Source organism: Sciurus carolinensis, chromosome Y (genome assembly GCF_902686445.1).
Source record: "Sciurus carolinensis chromosome Y, mSciCar1.2, whole genome shotgun sequence".
Lineage (NCBI taxonomy): Eukaryota > Metazoa > Chordata > Mammalia > Rodentia > Sciuridae > Sciurus > Sciurus carolinensis.
The window spans coordinates 691,819-706,621 of NC_062233.1; positions in this window are offsets into that span (position 1 = coordinate 691,819).

Genomic DNA, 14,803 nt, shown 5'->3' on the forward strand with positions numbered 1-14,803 from the left:
TCTTATAAGTCTGCTCAACTTGTAGAAATGGAAGCTGTGGTCATAGCCCTTATAGAATTCAAGGAACAACCCATAAGTCTTTTTAAAGACAGTAAAAATTATATTGCATAAGTAATTCCTAAATTAGAATTGGCTGGACCTATAGTTCCTCATACTCCAGCTTTTAGGTTATTTCTTCAAACACAAAAGCTCTTATGGGAACGTAAAGAACCCATGTTTCTTGGACAAATAAGAGCTCATACCAATTTGCCTGGTAATAATAAAGGTAATAATAAAGCTGATCTTACAACTCAAACTATTTTCATATTTTCTTCAGTAGAACAGGCCACTCAATTTCATGCTCAATTTTTGTTAACAGTACGACATTGCAAAGTAGTTTTAAAATAACTAAAGAAAAAGCTAGAACTATTATTAAGGGATGCCATTCTTGTGTTATTCATTCTCCAGTTGCACATGTAGGCATCAATCCCAGAGGGCATTTACCCAATCATTTGTGGCAGGTGGATATTACTCATGATCCCAGCTTTGGTAAACTAAAATTTATTCACATGTCTATTGACACATGTTCAGGATTGATTTTTGCTTCTCTTCATTCTGGGGAAAAATTTAAAGATGTTATCTTTCATTGCTTACAAGCTTTTACAGCTATGGACATTCCTAAAATGCTTAAAACTGATAATGGCCCTGCTTATACTTCATCATCTTTTACTCAGTTTTGTCTCAAGTTTCAAATTACTCATAAACCTGGAATTCCTTTTAATCCTCAAGGCCAAGGCATAGTGGAATGTGCTAATCAAATGCTCAAGCTCGTGCTTTTAAAACAAAAAGGGGGAGATTGGGTTACCCGCAGAGATAGATTGGCTATAGCTCTTTTTACTTTAAATTTTTTAACTATGGATTCAGAGGGTTATTCTCCTGGAGAAAGACATTGGAATCCTCACCAGCAAAACAAACTGCTAACCTGCTAGAAAGATGTTCTTACAAGAACGTGTAAGGGTCCAAACCTAGTGTTAATAGGGGGGTGAGGATCTGCTTATATCTTTCCACAGGATGCAACCTCTCCAGTGTGGGTGCCAACAAGATTCATCAGACAATTAATGATCACTTAGCCATTGATAAACACTAAGATGATGCGCACTTGCCACCTTAGAAGCCAGAACTGCTTGGTTGTCTCAAATGGACGGCTAGTAGTCAAAGACGGGAAAGTCTCATGTGGCTGACATATCAACCTAAGACAGGAGCCAAGACAACAATATCAAGCTTCTTGGTAATCTGATGATGGGTAAGAATGTCAGTAGGACATATGGATGCCTAACACAAGCACAGTCAATCCAGATGTAGTGATAGCTATCACGCATCCATTAAAGTTTTCTTTTAAAACTAAAAAGGGGGATATGTAGAGACATGTTTAAGTAGCCTTAAGATGGCTACTGGCAATGGGCCAAGAGGTGGCGCATAATTAGTGTTAACACAGCATGATATACTTTTGCCTGATTAGTTAATGTCTCCTCTGTGCTAGTGTCAACAGTTGTTTTTCATTCTTTCTTGATTGGTACTGTGGCGCATGCTCCAATCATGCTACTTAATCTTAAGCTGATTGGTTGCTTTAGTGTATATAAGACATTCTCTTCACCTGGGCGGGGTTTGCAGGATGGAGGACTAAGAACACACCTCTGGGTCGCAGGTTGCAGGATGAAGGCTGCAAGCTGTATGCTGCACCCCACACCTCCAAGAAGCGACTCACCTCTAAGAAGCAGACCTCTGAAAGCGTAGCCTCTCTGAAAGCATAGCACCTCAAAAATTAAGCAAAACCTCTCTTCCTCTCAAAGCCTCTCTTCCTCTAAGTAAAACCTCTCTTCCTCTATAAACTAGTGAACAAGCAAGTAAGCAAGGAAGAAGCTCAGAAATAGAAGTAGTTCATTCCCAGCCCACCTCCGATAAATTCCCATGGGATTATTGCTGCAGGTGGTAACAATATCCTTTGGTTCTCCATCCTGAAGACCATCCCTGTGCACAGATCCTCTGGTTCCCTGTTGCTTTAGTTCCTGCATTGACTATACCAACCATTTCTCCTACTCTGGTACCTCTCTTTCTTAAATTTTTAGTATCACCCCCACACACATGTTTTCTGCTCTCTTTTAGGTTGTCCTTCCACAGGATTTTCAATCAAAATATTTCCAACTCTTTGGCCAATTAATGTATACATTTAAACACACATGTTTACAGTGAACAAACCAAAAATGATTAGTGTAACCCTCAAACTCCCTACCAAATCTTAGTACCTATTGAATATGTCATAAATACCTTGCCTGAGATGAAAATCCTCCACAAAACAAAATCACAACATGTATTTATGGTTGATGTCTTCCAGTCCCTGTACTGGCCTGTTCTTTCTGCATTGATAAAGACATACAACACATGTGTTTTTCCTGGAGTCATCCTCTACTGCCTGAACTTTTGGTACTTGAGGTTATTTCCATGATAAGGAGTTTGGATTTCATCCATGTATTGATGCATACAAATGTGATGTTAAAGAAATGGGCACTAGCATAACTGCATAGTATATTTTTCATTCCAACAGACAAACACCTCTGTAGGCAAGACCAATTCAGAGAGAAAAAAACATAGATAAGAAAAGAAGAGACAGTTAGAAAGAGTTATAGAACTGTGAACAATTCATTGAATAAATTTAGGGGCTACAATATATTTGCTAGTTAATGGGAAAGAGCTGGTATTAAGGAAGATTCTGAAAATGCTGATGTGTTTTCTCCCTCATGTAGCTTGATATACAGGCCCTGAATCTCTCTCCCAATGTATCCCCCTTTTGTTCTCAGTTTACTCACAGGGAAAACTCTCTCCATCTCCTGCCTTCAGAGAAATATGGTCTTCAGCCAGGTTTCATATTGAATGTCTGCAAACCAAGTGACTCTGGAGATTAAGACCAGAGATTGCAAGTTTGAGTCTGAACTTAGCAACTGAATGAGACCCTATGTCAAAATTTTAAAACATTAAAATGACTGGGAATGTAGCTCAGTGGGATACTGTCCCTTGGTTCAATCTCTAGTACTGGAAAAAAAATGGATTGACCCACTAGAACCATGGCCAGACTCTGAACCAATCATTACCACATATGTGAAGACTCTGTTTTGAATTGAGTGTATTATGATATTGCTAAAAAAAAAATCAAGAAGCGCAGAGAATAACATAACAGAAACTTATGTAGAATTAATAAAGAGAACATTTCATATTTGCTTCAATTTTTTATAATAAATATTACAGATATACTTAAAATGTCCTTGCTCCCACCAAATATCTTCTTTCTGATTCCCATTCCAGAGTTAACTATTCTTCTATCATTGTTAAGATACTTCCATTCAGGACTTACACTTCTGTACATTTTAGGTATATATTACTGTATGTTAAAATTTACATGTAGTTTCTGATGTCCCATATAACTTCCAGCAGCGTGCTTTTTCTCACCACATTATTTGTGTGTAACTTATCTATGCACATTCATTTTTTTTAAAAATTGAAAAGATGAGTTGGGGTTAGCTTAGTGGTGAAGTGCTTGCCTAGAAAGTGTGAGGCACTGGGTTCAACTCACAGCACCACATATAAATAAGTAAAATAAAGTTTCATTGGCAACTAAAAAAATTTAAAAAAAAATTGAAAGGAATTTATTGATCATAAAGTAGCACAATTTCCTTATTAATTTCTTCCTGCATGGGTCATTTCTAACTTTCCTATATGACAATACACATGTCTTCTTGAGGCTATATGCTAGTGTTTCTCTGGAGCTAGTCAGGAGGAGGAATTGCTGGGTTGAAGGTGTATGGATTTCAGCTTTCCTACATATGGCCTCATTGTTTGCCAGTTCCTTCTTCCTTATAGTGCTTTCACAAATTGTTTTAGTTTGGATCAGTTTGCTAAATTTTATGTTTTAAAAGGAACCTGTGGTATTTGGATTGATACTTCAATGAATTCAGAGATTAATTGGAAAAGAACTGAAATTTCTGTAGTGAGACTTTCCATGAACATTCTTTATTCCCTCCACTTTATTTTTTTGTTCTTCATTAAAGTTTATTTTAATTTATTGATTTTGGAAAACTGTTTTGGATCTCTAGTTAAAATTATTTTTAGATACCTCAAATTTTTCTCCAACTATTTTTATAGAAAAGACTTTTTGAAATTATATTTTCTAATTTATTTAAATATAGCATCAATTTTTCAACATAATGGTTTATAACTAACACAATTTTTGAAATTACTTTGTTCATCCAGAGATTCCATTGATTTATTTGTAAATGATCAAATTTTCTATGAATAATGTCTTTTGTTTATAATCATTTCTCAGCAAATTCTTTCTAGTGCTCTTTTAACAAGAGGCTAATACTTCAAGCACTTTATACAAACTACTGATCTCCATGCTTTATGCGACTCTGTGGCCCCATGTACTCTACCAAATGGCACACACCCCCCAAGCCCCAGACCTGAGGACCTAATTCCTGATTACAAACCCCAAGGGGCCACTGCAGCATTGATTAAGACTTATATTTCTTGTTCTGAGTTTCTCTTTGCTCCTCAGTATGGTATGCCCATCTGTTTCTTTTAGATTTGGCTATGTTTTGGTGGGGGGATATGTTTACATTTTTCAAAACTTTTTTATGTATTTTATTAAAAATGGAACCTGTCAACATCAGCCTCACATGCTATGTTTCTTAGAGCCCAACCTCTAAAACCCTAGCTTTCTATATCATATGAGGTAAACATAGTCTCTGAACCTCCAGGTTTAGAGAACCCTTTGAAATCAGAGGTGTAGAAATTCTAAATGAAGATAAGAAAGGACATCTTAAAGATAAAGTCAAACTTCTTTAGATGTACAGATGAGAATGCACATCCTGATTAGATGACAGAGATGAGTAGACCTCCATCCCCCATGCCCAGCATATAATTTACATATTACTATAGGAAACACTGAGAATCAGTGATTGAATTAACTACAGATTTAATTAGTTTTTAAGTAGAAACCTCCTCAGAAAAATTGGTGAATTATTTATGAAAACTCAGATTGCTGCAACTACTTGATCATACCATGTAAAACAGACTTTAAAAAAATAAGAGGTTACATGTTACATAAGTAACAGTCCATGTGGGTATTCTTGGTGGTGAGTGTCTTTCCTGGATGTGGAGAATTGGGGAAAAAAGTTCATCAATCTGCTTGTGATTCCATTACCCCATTCAGCATCCTCCGCTTTTGAATACATTTGGCACAAGAGAGAGTAGGGGAAGACCAGCATTGGATCATATAAGTCAATTGGCTAGAACTCACTCCCACAATGAAATCTCAACACAAGGTAGCCTGGGAAGTCAGTCTAGTTGAATGTCCAAGAAGAAGTGAATAGCATGGATTTAGACAAGCAGTTAGTAGTCTGTCATATTTAGTATGTCTTGCAATGCAAAATGGGTCAAAGAGGAACCTACAATGGAACATTCAAGGAAAATTGATGATTTTTCTATTAGAAAAGTAAAATTGTGTGAGCAAAGGCACTGAGATATGAAGTATAAAGGAGGATATGTATACATTAAAATAAGAATCAGAATAACCAAGGCGCTGATGAGAAATAAACTAGCAGATTGTTCTTGTGATCATCCTATACTTAGGGAATACAAAAAAAAAAAAAATTTCTCACAAGCAATATTGAGGGAAAGTGTTGAGGGCCATCTTGGACAAGATGGCACCTGGCAATGAGCCAAAGGGCACTGGGCACCAAAATAAGGAAGTACCCATAAAGGTTGCTTGCCTACTAGTTCCTTGGAGACTTATGACGTGTTGATGCCAGGCTCTAGGATTGACTATCTAATATCATGCCGTGCGTGGACAGCTCGTGATTCATATAGTGCTATGCTGACATTCCTCTGCATGCTCTCCTGTGTGAGAGAAAGCTTTGCTATAATTGGCTGATAAGCGAGGAGCCTGGGGGAGGAGAGAGGGAGAGGGAAGAAGAAGGGAGATAGTGGCAGAACAAAGGAGGCAGAAAAACAGGGAGGATGCAATAAATCTGGTCAACTAAAGATTGGTGGTGTCTCCTTTCTCCACGCCAGTTCCGCTAAACGGAACAAGTGGTGGCCAGGACAGGGAGTTTCTTCCTCCTTCTGCATCCTCCCACATAAGTAACTTAAGGTAAGCTATAGGAAAACTAAGTAACTTTAGGTAAGCTATAGGTAAGCTATAACCCCGGTAAAGGGAGTCTGCATAACCCTGGTAAAGGGAGGCTACATAACCCTGATGAAGGGAGTCTACATAACCCTAGTAAAGGGAGGTCACATAACCCCAGTAACGGGAGTCTGCATAACCCTGGTAAAGGGAGGCCACATAACTCCAGTGAAGGGAGTCTGCATAACCCTGGTAAAGGGAGGCCACATAACCCTGGTGAAGGGAGTCTGCATAGCCCCGATAAAGGGAGGCCTCCTAACTCCAGGATGGGGTCACAGGTGTTTAGAAATCAAATGATAGGAATCAAACAAGATGTACTTAAGGCTAATGAAACTGCCATAAAATGATCTACTTTAACAGTATATGTAACTACACTGGCCAAGGTTAGTCCTTGGTTTTTGGAAGAGAGAGTCCTAAATATTCCAAAATGGGCACATGATAAAGAGGATGATATTAAAGCAGAAAAGCAATCCCCGTTACCTAGAGGTACTTTTCCCATGTGGTAGCTCATTAAGGAATGTCTAACAGCTAAAAAAGGTAAAATAATAACTTTAGTAAAAAAAAGGAAATATGTGTCTGGAAGAGATAAAGAAACAACTAAGTGTAACTTCTCATAAAGAGGAAGAAGAGGAGGAGGGATTTACTGGGGAGGAATTAGAAAGAGCATCAAGGGCACAGTCGCCCCCATCAATTATATCGGGAAGGAATACCAATCCCTTCCTGGAGGCAGCCGCTCCCCCTCAAGCTACCTGCCCCCTATTACCCCCAAGGTACCCTTGGGAGGAGTTATCAAATGCTATAAATCAGATGGGTTTTTCACTGTGGGGAGAAGAAACCCCCCTTAAGGAAACCTTAGCAGTCTCACAATTCTTCCCTGTACTAGAGGACCAAAATAGACAAAGATTCCACCAACCTCTGGATTTCAAAACAGTAAAAAATTTTAAGGAGGCAGTGGCTACATATGGTCCACAGGCCCCATTTTCAATTAGTATGTTGGAATCAGTATTGAGGCTAAATCTAGTGCCATAAGATTGGAAAAGGCTATGTAAAGCTGTGCTATCGGGGGGGGGCAGTACCTAGTGTGAAAAACTGCATGGCAGGAAGCCTCATTAGAAACAGCATGACGTAATGCTGCCGCAGACTTTCCCCAAAGAAATGTAGAAATGCTAACAGGAGAAAGAAACTATGAAAGTATTCAACAGCAGATTATTTACAATCCTGGGGTGTACGCACAAATTGCTGCTGCTGCCACTAAAGCTTGGAAGTTAATTCAAAGGTCAGGAGATTTACAGGGGCAGTTGTCTAAGGTGATTCAGGGGAATAATGAAACATTTGCAGATTTTGTTGATAGACTAATCCAAACAACTGCTAACTCTAGTCTGAATCTTTGGGGATTCAGAACAAGCTATGCCCTTAATAAAATAATTAGCTTATGAGCAAGCAAGTAGATGGTGTAAAGAAGCTATAAGACCATGGAAAAATAAAGATTTAAGTACATATATAAAGCTCTGCAGGGATATCAATGATGCAGTCATTACAAGACAAGTAATAGCTGCTGCTCTTCATGGGCCAAATCAGGGGCAATGAAGAGCTAAAGGAATAATATACTTTAAGTGTGGGTAACAAGGGCACTTCAGAAGAGACTGCCCTGAAGGACCCACAGGATTAAAGTTCAGGGGAATACCTAAGACTAGAGAACAGCAAGGGACAAATCAACCTGCCCCAGGTCTATGTCCCCAGTGCCGGAAAGGAAGGCACTGGGCGAGATTTTGTACATCAAGATTTGATATAGAGAGAAATCCTCTTCCTACCCAGTCAAAAAATGGTCAGGGGGAACCAACCTGGGGCCCTCAAATATACAGGGCCTTTCAGAATCCCATAGTCCAGATCCCCACTCACAATCCTTTCCGACTATCTCCTCATTGTCCCCAGGAACATCAGGGAGCGGGAGATTGGACCTCTGTGCCTCTGCCTGACTCGTTCCAACCCCAGAGATGGGAGTACAAGTGGTCCCCACGGGCATACATGGACCACTCCCTGAGGGCACAGTAGGATTATTGTTAGGGAGGAGTTCCACAACTCTGTCAGGATTGCAAGTATTGCAAGGAGTCATTGATTCTGATTATGCTGGGGAAATAAAGGTTATGTTATCCTCCCCTCGAGGGGTATCTGTTGTTTTTCCAGGAGATAAAATAGCACAAATATTGATATTGTCTAGCTATCATGGGGTCTTTCCCAGTTCACAAAGGACTGGAGGAGACAACGGGTTTGGATTCCCAGGATTGGGTGTCTTTTGAGCACAATCAACAAAAAATAGAATGATGCTTAAATTGAAAGTTAATGGTATTCCCATAGAGGGTCTAATAGACACAGGTGCTGACATCTATATTATAAGACAGAAGGACTGGAACTAATCATGGCCTGTTACAGCATCCAGTACTACCTTACGGGGACTTGGATTTGTTCAAACCCCATTACAAAGTTCAGCTGTGTTATCTTGGGAGGACCTGGATGGGAAAAGGGGGACATTCCAACCTTATGTATTAGCTCACCTGCCTGTCACTGGGGAAGAGACATTTTAACACAGATGGATGTTGTCATTGCTTCCTCAGTTGAACAAAATATTTCCTGTCTAAACACAACTGTTTTACCAGTCATGGTGGGACAAGGTTATATCCCTGGAAAAGGACTATGCAAGAATCTGGAAGGTATGACCTGCCCCATTCAAGCCAAAGAACAAACAGGGACTAAGGGGCTGGGTTTTCTGGAGGGGTCTCTGAACCATTAAAGATAACATGGAAATCCAATAATCCTGTCTGGGTCCCCCAGTAGCCCCTTTCTAAAGAAAAAAGAGAGACAGCCCAGGAAATAGTTAATCAACAATTGAAGGAAACTAATATCATTCCTTCCACTTCCCCTTGGAATACACCCATTTTTGTCATAAAAAAGAAATCTGGGAAATGGCAACTCTTGCAAGATCTGAGAGTCATAAATTCCAGTATGCAGATTATGAGCCCGGTGTAACTGGGACTCCCCTCATTAGCTGCTATTCCAAAACATTATTGCATCATCTCTATAGACATAAAAGATTGTTTCTTTTCCATTCCTGTGCATCCTGAGGATAGCCCTTAATTTGCCTTTTCCATTCCCTCTTTGAATAATGAAGGGCCTAATACTAGATACCAATGGGTGGTCCTTCCCCAGGGAATAACAAATAGTCCCACTATGTGTCAAATATATGTTGGCCAGGTTATATCACAGATTAGACAAAATTGTAAAGGACTTTATTGTCTCCATTATATAGATGATATTCTTTGGGCTCATAAGGAACAGAAGACCTTATTAGGGGTATTTGATGATATTATAAAAACCCTAAAAAAATGGGGATTACATGTGGCCCCAGAAAAGGTGCAAACCCACAGCCCTATTACCTTTCTAGGACATCAAATATTACATACCTATGTTAGCCACAGAAAATTCAATTAGCCACAGGAAAGCTTAAGACTCTAAATGATTTCCAAAAATTATTAGGTGATATAAATTGGGTAAGACCAAATTTGGGAAGCACCACTGGTCAACTTAAGCCTCTGTTTGATAGTCTCCAAGGAGATTCAGACCCTACATCCCCCAGAATTTTAACTCCTGAAGATAGAAAAGCCTTAAGGTTAGTAGAACAAACTTTAGAAAATGCTCATAGTGATAGAGTTGATCTATCCTTGCCTTTTAGCCTCATAGTGTTAGATTCTGAATATACTCCTACAGGTCTGGTATGGCAAACTGGACCCCTGATATGGATCCATTTGCCAGTATCCCCCAAATATGTTGTTTCCCCATATCCTGTGATGATAGCATATCTAGTTACATTAGGACTTAAGACAGCCCTTCGAGTTTTTGGAGTTCATCATCAGACAGTTATTGTCCCGTACTCGGCAAAACAGATTGAAATACTAGTTAACAGTAATGAAGATTGGGCAATTGTCTATTGTTCCACCATGGCCACATTTGATAATCACTTGCCAAGTTATCCTATTGTAAACTTCTTCAAAAGACATCCTGTTATTTTCCCTCAGGTTGTTAAGGCTCAACCTATCCCAGCAGCAAATACAATCTTTACAGGTGGCTTCTCCTCTGGCACAGCTACAATAGTTTCTGATAAAGTACAGACTATTATTACTTCTCATAAGTCTGCTCAAAAAACTGAACTAGAAGCAATTATATCTACCTTACAACAACGCTTTTTATCAAGTACAAACTCTTTTGTGGGTTTGCAAAGAACCTTTATATATAGGCCATATCAGAGCACATTCAGGCTTATCTGGGCCTTTAGCTCAAGGAAATTCTACTGCAGACTCAACTACTTGAGATACTCATGTGTTTAACATTGTACAAAAATCAATTAGTTTCCATAAAGACTTTTAAGCTAATACTACTATTCTCAAAATAAAATATAACATTACAAAAGTACAAGCCAGAAATATAGTAAAACAGTGTCCTGCCTGTGTGACTCATTTATCTGTTCCTCATTTTGGAGTCAATCCTAGAGGACTCCTTCCAAATCATCTATGGCAGATGGATGTCACCCATATCCCTGAATTTGATACTTTAAAATTTGTACATGTAACTGTAGATACCTATTCAGGATATATATTTGCTACCGCCCATACAGGGGAAAAGACAAAAGATGTAATCAGTCATTATCTTCAAGCCTTTGCTACTATGGGAAGGCCAAAATCATTTAAAACAGATAATGGGACTGCATATACTTCTTCTTCATTTCAACAGTTTTCCTCAAAGTTTAATACCTATCATTCTACAGAATTGTCCTACAATCCACAAGGACAAGTTATCATGGAAAGGGCTAATCAAACATTTGAAAGTCTGCTTAACTAAACAAAAAGGGGGAATAGGGGCATTAGCCCCTCCCAAGAACAGACTTAACCTTGCTTTATTCACCCTCAATTTTTTAACTTTGGATGCTATGGGCTGTACTGTGGCTGATAGACATTTTAGTGGAAAGTCTGGTGGCCATCCACAAGCAAAGTGGAAAGACATCTTGACTGGGTCCTGGAAAGGACCTGACCCAGTATTAATTTGGGGGAGAGGATCTGTTTGTGTTTTTCCTCAGGACCAACAATAACTTATCTGGGTCCCGGAACACTTGGTAAGAACTATCCATAAGAAAGAAAATGGCACTGAAACACAAAATGATGGTGAGGGTGGTAAGCCTGCTGTTCTTAGCTCTTCCTAAAACTTTTGGGGACATATCACTCATGGCACACAAGTTTTCCCTCAATTATTTTCCTAGTACAGAACTTATAGGTATTCCTTACCTACCAGCTGGTTCCACTGTGAAGCCACTTATGACTAGTCTAAACTTCAAGTTAAGAGGTAGTCTTTGCTTCCTCTGGTTAGCCACCTCAGAAACTGCCATAATACATGGAGGCAATCTCTCTCTCATTCATTAAAGGTACAGTCTAAAGCAAACCTATATAAAGGGAAGTAATACACCTGTTTATAGTTATACAGGGTGCGAGGCCAATTACTCTTCCTTTTATTAAGTTTCCCCCCTTACTCCCATAAGTGTCACATCTCCATTTGTGTTCATTCTGTCTAAGAGTTCTAAGTTTGATATTAACATTACTAATAACAATGATAATGATACTGAGGTCCTTAACTGTGTTATGTTTTAAGAGTGTTATGTGTTATGTGTTAAGAGTGTTATGTGTCTAGTTGTTGGGATGCTTCACTATTTCCTCTGGCTGTGATTGCCAGGATTCCAAAATTCATTCCAGTCCCTGTGACCTTAATTCATAGTGAGTGGAGTTTCCTACCCGTGAAAGCAAAAAGAGATTTTGGTGTCTCAGCCATTATAGCCATCGGTGTTGCTGCAGCGGCTGCTGCCACTGCTGCTGGACTTGCCCTAGGAACTGCTATTCCTACTGTTCATGCACTCAATAATCTGTCACAAGCCACTGCCGAAGCATTGACAGTCCAGGAAAACATCAATGTGCATCTCGCCACGAGAATCCTGATTCTAAACCAAAGAGTGGACTTACTACAAGAATAAGTGGACATGATGACTGTTACCGCACAGACAGGCTGTCTAGTGCATGCCCAAGCACTATGCGTTACCCCGATACCCTATTCTAATATTACTGCTGCTGCCAATCATCCAAATGGCTTGGTAGTATGCTTAATGGGACATGGACTAAAGAGTTTACTAATTTGATTACTCTATTGAGAAATTCTATATTCGTGGTAAATAGTACTCAGGTAAAGGTCCTGGGTATGCCAGAAGCCATTAGTTTCTTATAGTCAGCGTTACAATTTGGTAAACAATGGATGGGAAATTTTGCTATGATAGGACTGTTGTTCTTGCTGTTGTCTCTAAGATATCTGTTGTCTCTAAGGAGTCATCAAAGATGGCAAGCCTTAGTGGTGTGGCAAGCCCTTATGGCCATGGACCAAGGCTCTGATCCTCAGATTTGGCTCTCCCAATTATAGGACTGGTAGTCAATGACGGGTAAGCACAGGGTGGACTTTATACCAATGTAAGACAGGGATCAAAGCATGCCAACAGCTCTTTGACTCCCAATGACTCGTAAGGATAAAGTCTGACTCTGGCACCTAAGACAGGCACAGTCGCTGTCCTTTTCTTTTTATAACAAAAAGGGGGAGCCTGTTGAGAGTCATCTTGGACAAGATGGTGCCTGGCAATGAGCCAAAGGGCACTGGGTACCAAAATAAGGAAGTACCCATAAAGGTTGCTTGCCTACTAGTTCCTTGGAGACTTATAACGTGTTGACGCCAGGCTCTAGGATTGGCTATCTAATATCATGCCACGCGTGGACAGCTCGTGATTCATATAGTGCTATGCTGACATTCCTCAGCAAGCTTTCCTGTGTGAGAGTAAGCTTTGCTATAATTGACTGATAAGCTAGGAGCCTGGGGAGGAGAGAGGGAGAGGGAAGAAGAAGGGAGATAGTGGCAGAACAAAGGAGGCAGAAAAACAGGGAGGACGCAATAAATCTGGTCAACTAAAGATTGGTGGTGTCTCCTTTCTCCATGCAGGTTCCGCTGGACGGAACAGGAAAGCTTATTGATTTTTGCATCAAACAACTCTTCACAATTATCAATCTGGAGAAGTTAAAAATAAAACAATGCATGATATTCCACTCCCCTAAATCTGACAGTCTTCTTAAGCTACATGTGTGCCGAGTAAGGTTGGCTAGAATTATTGACCGGATGACTGGGTGTGGAAATATGAGACGGCCTACCCAAAAGGACTAGAGAGTTTATGGAATAGTAGTTGTAGGTACTGTAGAGCTGCATGAGTTACAATATGAAATAACCAAGAACAGAAAGAAGACTGAAGAGAAAAGCATGGTGATTATGTTTACTTGAAGACCTGTCAGATATAAAACCTCTTAAAGAAGGTAGTAAAAGTCTACTTTCACCAAAATTGGACAGCAGGGGAGAAAATCCACTAGGATCATTTTGGTGGAACTTAAATCCAGTGACCCTTTTGATTTGCAATCTCCCAATGTCAGTGTACACACCCATTAACTTATGGGTTTTGTGACCATTCTTTGGTCAAAGAAACAATTCCACACTTCCAGTTTAGTCTTTCCACTAACAAATCCTTTGTCCTTTAGAACTTAGTCAAAAATCCCAATTCTCTCTGTTCCATATCATATATAATAAAATTAGCCTGTGATGCTGGCTTCTCCATAAAATTATCAGGTCCTTGAAAGCAGGGACTATGCCTTAAACACTAAATGAATGAATGAATGAATGGATAAATTGTACTTGTCATGTATTTATGATTTTTCCTAAGGTCTAACAAAGACTCTAGACAATGGAATATAAGATTTAATAATGAAATAATTTAGTCCTGGGTGTTTATGGTGTGCTGATAGGGAAGATGAGCACTTCTGATTCTCATATTGCTCACTTCTCAGACATGAGTGTCTGGGTGAATGTTGATTAGTTCCAGAAACCAATAGGCATATTTCCCCAAATGTTGAGTATATCTGGGTTTTATAAAGGCAGGCATTAAGAAAGCTGATCACTTGAGTCACAAGTGTTGCATAAGGAAATTCATAATGCACTATTAAGGCACTAATAAATCTTGACTCTTCTGTCTTTCATGTTGAAAGGGCCATGGAAGAAGAAAACTAGTCTTCTACCAGGGAGTTCATCCTCTTGGGACTCATGAGTCTGCAGGAGCAGGAAGATTTCTTCTTCATCCTTTTCCTGTTAATTTACACCATCAGAGTGGTAGGAAACTTACTCATCATTCCTGCCATTCTCTCTGACAGTCACCTCTACAGTTCCTCCTTGCCAATCTCTCCCTTGTCGATGTCTTCTCCTCTGTAACCCTAAGATGCTGGTCAACAATCTCCTGGGCAGCAAAGCAATTTCCTTTGTGGGATGCCTGACACAGATGTATTTCATGATAACCTTGGCTAACACAGACAGCTACATGCTGGTGGCAATGGCATATGATCAAGCCATGTCCATCAGCCACCCTCTTCATTGTATAATTGTCATGAGCCTGTGGTCTTGCATCTTGCAGGTGGTTGCATG